Consider the following 5,806-nt stretch of genomic DNA (forward strand, 5'->3'; position numbering starts at 1 on the left):
AAGAGAAAGGAAAAATTGAAATCGCATCATATGACCCCTTAAATTTAAGGCCATTAACCCCCTTTTCAAGCTATAGAAATTTGATGTGGCAAATCTCTGTGCCTAAAGATAACCAGGGAGAACATGCAGACCTTTGAATTTTCAATGCAGATTTTAGAGAGAAAATCTGTGGAACTGTTTCAAACAGGTAAAATGTGTTGAACTAAACAAACATATAAAGACCAAGGCTATGTAGAATTTTGTAAATAACAGGAGTTCAAATTCTTAGGTGTTTCTGTGGCGTTTTCTGGCAGAAATTGTCAGAAAAAGAGTGCAGTTATCAGTTTTTATGCTGCCTGAGAGAAACTGGAACGTAGCCCAAAAACCCTTTGCCCCTCTCTCTCACTCGCTTTCATTCACTCTGCTTTGCCTTGTCCGTTTACACTGGGCAACTCTAGTGTTTACATTGGCCTGTGGGTTAGAGATTGGTTTCTCAGTGAGAGAGGTTGCCAGCTCTGGCAGTGGTTTTCTCATCTCCTGCCAGCACTCAAAATGCAGGCTGGAGCCAGGGATGCAATTGCAGAAAGCCATGGCGGCAGACCTCAGAAAGTGTCTAGAGAATGAAAGTGGGAAGAAATAACCTCACCTGTTGTGTTAGAATATCATAGAGCATTTCACAAGTGGATCAAAGCATGTGGCAATTCTGTTTACGAAGAAATTTGATGTGCCTGTGCCTGGAAAAAAATACCAGGCACAGTGGAGAAATGCCAGCCCACAAGACTCCACAAGTTATGGCCTCTCTGGAAAAAAATTGCCTTTATGTCGGCTGTGTTTATGAAATGAGAACAGTATGAAAGTGCATTTATGTGCTCTAGTGTTACAAACCACATGCATCATGTCCGAGGCCAAATAACAAACCCAGACATCATTATTGGCTTAAGTACTTTTTCTTAACAGTCCTTTCATATTCAGTTTTTACTTCCAGAACACTGGTATTAGAAACCCCTAACTGCTGCGCTCTATACAGTAGAGTATTTCCTAGCCTGTCCAATGGGTATATCATAATTTTTGGTTGTACGCTTCATGCAAATCAGATCCTTCTCTCTTAAAAATAAATTCTATATTGACATCTATTAACCTTTAACATCCACAGAAACTTTGTATTGCTCAAAAGGTTCTTTATCGTGGAAACATGATATTTAGATCATTAAATAGTCTTCACACTAAGAAAAAAAGTGTTTCTTTTAAGAACTGTTTACTGAAAGGTTCTTTGGGGAACCAAAAATGGTTCATCGCTGCAAAAACCACCTTTTGGACCCTTAATTTTCCAGGGGGTTTCCAGACACATGCATTTCCTGTCTGCATTTAAATCAATGGCATATCAATGATGTGGTCTGCATGTGGGGGTCAAAGTTCAGTTAGTTGCTCCTCTGGAAATTCCTCCTCTGTGGCGGGGTGGATGATGTTTTCTCAGCAAGGCTAACAAGAGCCAGATTGCTGAGACTGAATGGGTCAACTGTTAGCCAAATAGTGCGGAGAGTGGGGAGGAGGAATTTAACCTTGCAGAGGACCTGAACCTAATGACGCCTAGTTTCACTCTCAAAAAAGACTCAACTTGGCTTACAAAGAGGCAACAAGCTGCAAGCCGAATCAATATTTGTTGAAATAAATCAGCTAGGCTTGGTAAGATATGCATAGATGCTGCTCAGTTGCACATATTTCCTGTTTTTGCTTAAAAATTCATAGCCAATATTAAATGTACCTGTTTTTAGGGGGAATAAATCATTGTGCTCTCAATTTAATGATATTGTAATGGAAAAAGGCCATGACCGCCTCAATCCCTCTTTATTATTTTATATAATGTAAGAATGGCTTTTCTGAGACAGAAACTGTTCACTACTCATCTCAGCATCCCAGCTCAAAATATATTCATAATTAGTAGAAAATACAGTTGCAAGAAGGGTATTTCTACAATATGATCAGAAACTGTAATCATCCACACCAACTGGACAAAAGTCCAAGGCTACTGCCAATAAAGAAAAAACAATAGTGCACCTGCAATCACAAGCTAAAAGAGATAGGAGCTCCGGTGGCCATGGAGCTTGATAGACTGCAGATTCCAGCATGCCCTACACTGAGCATCACGAGCCCAGTGTTTGTAGTGTCTTCCACTCCAGAGCCTTAATCCATCATGACTGCCAGCCCAGAACCTCTCCACAAGATGGCCACTTCTGAGGCAGCGGTGTCCACTCCAGTCCACGAGTCCGTTGCAGAGCCTGCTCCAATCCATGAGTCTGCTCCTGAGCTCGCTCCAGTCCACGAGTTCGTTCCAGAGCCTGCTCCAGTCCTTGAGTCCGCTCTTGAGCCCGCTCCAGTCCATGAGTCCATTCCAGCGCCCTCTCCAGTCCATGAGACCACTCCAGAGCCTGCTGCAGTCCATGAATCCGTTCCAGAGCCCCCTCTCCAGTCAATGAGTCCACTCCAGCGCCCTCTCTAGTCCATGAGTCCGCTTCAGAGCCCTCTCCAGTCCATGAGTCCGCTCCAGAGCCTGCTCCAGTCCATGAATACACTCCAGCGCCCCTCTCCAGTCCATGAGTCCGCTTCAGCAGTCTCTCTAGTCCATGAGTCCGCTCCAGCACCCCCTCTCCAGTCCATGAGACCGCTCCAGCTCCCTCACTAGTCCATGTGTCTGCTCCAGAGCCCTCTCCAGTCCATGAGTCCGCTCCAGAATCTGTTCCAGTCCATGAATCCATTCCAGCGCCCCCTCTCCAGTCTGTGAGTCCGTTCCAGTGCCCTCTCTAGTCCGTGAGTCCGCTCCAGAGCCCTCTCCAGTCTATGAGTCCGCTCCAGTCATTGAATCCACTCCAGCGCCCACTCTCCAGTCCATGAGTCCACTCCAGAGCCCTCTCCAGTCTATGAGTCTGCTCCAGAGCCTGCTCCCGTCCATGAATCCGCTCCAGCGCCCTCTCTAGTCCATGAGTCCGCTCCAGAGCCCTCTCCAGTCCATGAGTCCGCTCCGGTCCATGAATCTGCTCCAGAGCCTGCTCCAGTCCTTAAGTCCACTCCAGAGCTTATTCAAGCCCTAGAGCCCAGTCCTGTGTTTGTGCCAGCCTGTGAGTTCCCTGCGTGTCCTGTCTCAACCATAAAGTTCGCCCTTGAGCTCCCGGCCTGTCCTGTCATGGCCAGGGAGGCTTTATCTGAACTCTCTACCATATCCTGTCATGGCCATGAAAGTCGTTCCTGAACTCTCTGAATGTCCTGGTATGGCCACAGGGGCCATTTCTAACCTCTCTGTGCTTGCTATTGCAGTTCCGTCTGCTCCACTTTGGAGGCCTTCAGATCCACTGTGGTGGGTTCCAGTTCTGCCTGAGCCATCTTGGTGGTCCCCTGCGCAATCAGATCCACTTAAGTGGTCCTTAGCTCCATCTGCTCCACCGTGGGGATCTTCGGTCCCATCTGCTCTGCTGTGGTGGTCTTCAGCTCCGCCCTGGTGGTCTTCTGCTCCGCCCTGGCTTTCTGCACCACTGGCTCCAGTTCCTCTTTCTGTCCATGGGCCTGGCCCTCCATTCCTCCCCCTGTTCTGTGTCCGCTCCACCTTCCTCCTGGACTTAAGTCTTTTCTTGTTTAGGAGTGTCTGGAAGCCGCTCCTTAGGAGGGGGGCTATGTCACGATCACCAGCTGGAGTGCCCTTGATAACCACCAGAGGGCACTCCATCCCATACCTCTGTCACTTTGTCTTGGACTTCATTTCCCATAATCCTTTGCCCGGACTCATCAGCACTCATTGTTTGCACCTGTGTCTTGTTAACTCTGTCTGCTCACCCTATATTTAGCCTGGTTCATTCAGTCATTCATTGTGAAGTCTTGCATGTGTTATGTACTGAATTTCTGAGCCGTTATTTCCTGTTTTCCTGTGTCTTGGTTTATTTTTCCAATTATTCTGGATTACTCTTTATCCGTATTTCATGTTTTTGTTTGGACTGTTTTGCTGGTATATGACTTTTGCCTTGTTTGGATCATGATTGTGGATTACCCTCTGAATAAACACTGCATTTGGATCCTCAGCCTGCGTGTCTCGGAGTAGTTCATGACAGTTACACTTATGTAAAGGGTATATATAAAAGCCTGTCACTTTCCTAACATTTAAGACACACTTCATTGTGCCTATTTTGTTCTTTCCACCAGAGAGCACCAATTAAAAAAAAAAGTTGGCCACACACATTATGCCTGCCTCACAAATTATGATAAAGAACTTTGAACTTCAAAACAAAACATTTAACAGGCAAGCAGAGATTTCTGAACTGCTACAGAAAGGGTGCCAGATTTCAGACCCCTCTGTTAGCACACTCTATAGGGGAGGTGGAGAGTAATCTGTGCAAAGCATGGAGTTACTTTTCAAAACAGAGCCCTACATCTGTACATCTATGTACCATAACACTCCTAATAGCTGCATACACCAAATCTATTTTCTTTGAAAGAGCATGACAATCTAAAGACATTTTGGCTCCCCCTGCAGGTGAACTGGAGTTTCGCTATGTGGCTGGTATGCATGGGAACGAAGTGCTCGGGAGGGAACTACTGCTCAACCTGATGGAGTACATATGCCAAGAGTACAAATGTGGAAATCAGCGCATAGTTCACCTGGTTAAAGAGACAAGCATCCATCTACTGCCCTCGATGAACCCTGATGGCTATGAAATGGCTTACAAGAAGGTAGAGTGTGGAAAGCAATGGATATTCTGCTGTTTACAAAATTATTCTCCATCAACATACTACCATTCAAAGGTTTGGGGTCGGTAAGATTTTTTTAATGTTTCTGAAAGAAGTCTCTTATTCTCACCACCAAGGCTGCATTTAATTGATCTTTAAAAAATCTTACTGACCCCAAAGTTTGAACAGTAATGTACATGTTCATATCATGATTCAAATCATTTCACCATCAATCCATTCATTGCATACTAAATAACATTTATAAATAATCTCTGTGTGTTTTATATTTTATCCCAAGCACAAACAAGCTCATTTAGTCAGTGTCTTCATAATGCCTGTATTTTGTGCTTTGTTTTACAGGGTTCAGAGCTGGCCGGGTGGTCACTGGGTCGCTATAGTTATGAGGGCATTGACATGAATCACAACTTTGCAGATCTGAACACAGTGATGTGGGATGCCATAGAGCTGGAAACAGACAAATCTAAACTAATCAATCACTACTTTCCCATTCCAGAGCACTACACTTCAGAAGACGCTATGGTAAAGTAGGCCTGTAATGACCACATATGAGGTCACACTGATTAAAACAAGCACCCCTCCCATCTTTAAATGACTTCAAATGATAAATCCCCTATCCATACATATAATCTTGCCATAAGATTTTAAATAAATCACATTATTTTGGTCTTACATTCAAGGTGGCTTCAGAAACGAGAGCCGTCATCAGTTGGATGCAAACTATACCATTTGTTCTCAGCGCTAACCTCCATGGAGGAGAGCTGGTGGTCACATACCCATTTGACATGACCAAAGACTGGGCTCCCAGAGAGCACACTCCTACCCCTGATGAAAGCTTTTTCCGCTGGCTGGCCACGGTTTATGCGAGCACCAACCATGTGATGTCCAACCCAGACTGATGGTCCTGTCACAATGAGGACTTCCTTTGTTACAATAACATTATCAATGGAGCAAACTGGCATTCGGTTCCAGGCAGTGAGTGCCGCTGCTTTTGAGATCATAAAGGAACTCAATCTTTGCTGATAAAATATATATAAAATATGCAAAAAAGGTCTGTCCTAAAGGTTTTCTGTGTTATGAGAGGGTTACACCCACTGCA

The 5,806-nt window shown here is 44.9% G+C and overlaps 1 pseudogene; it reads left to right on the forward strand.

Annotated features, from left to right (window-relative positions):
- The window catches only part of LOC107697606 (probable carboxypeptidase X1), an 18,160-nt pseudogene extending 12,458 nt beyond the window's left edge, over window positions 1-5,702 (forward strand).
- Window positions 5,703-5,806: the final 104 nt, after the last annotated feature.

Source organism: Sinocyclocheilus anshuiensis, unplaced genomic scaffold (genome assembly GCF_001515605.1).
Source record: "Sinocyclocheilus anshuiensis isolate Anshui unplaced genomic scaffold, SAMN03320099.WGS_v1.1 scaffold1364, whole genome shotgun sequence".
In the NCBI taxonomy this organism is placed as follows: domain Eukaryota; kingdom Metazoa; phylum Chordata; class Actinopteri; order Cypriniformes; family Cyprinidae; genus Sinocyclocheilus; species Sinocyclocheilus anshuiensis.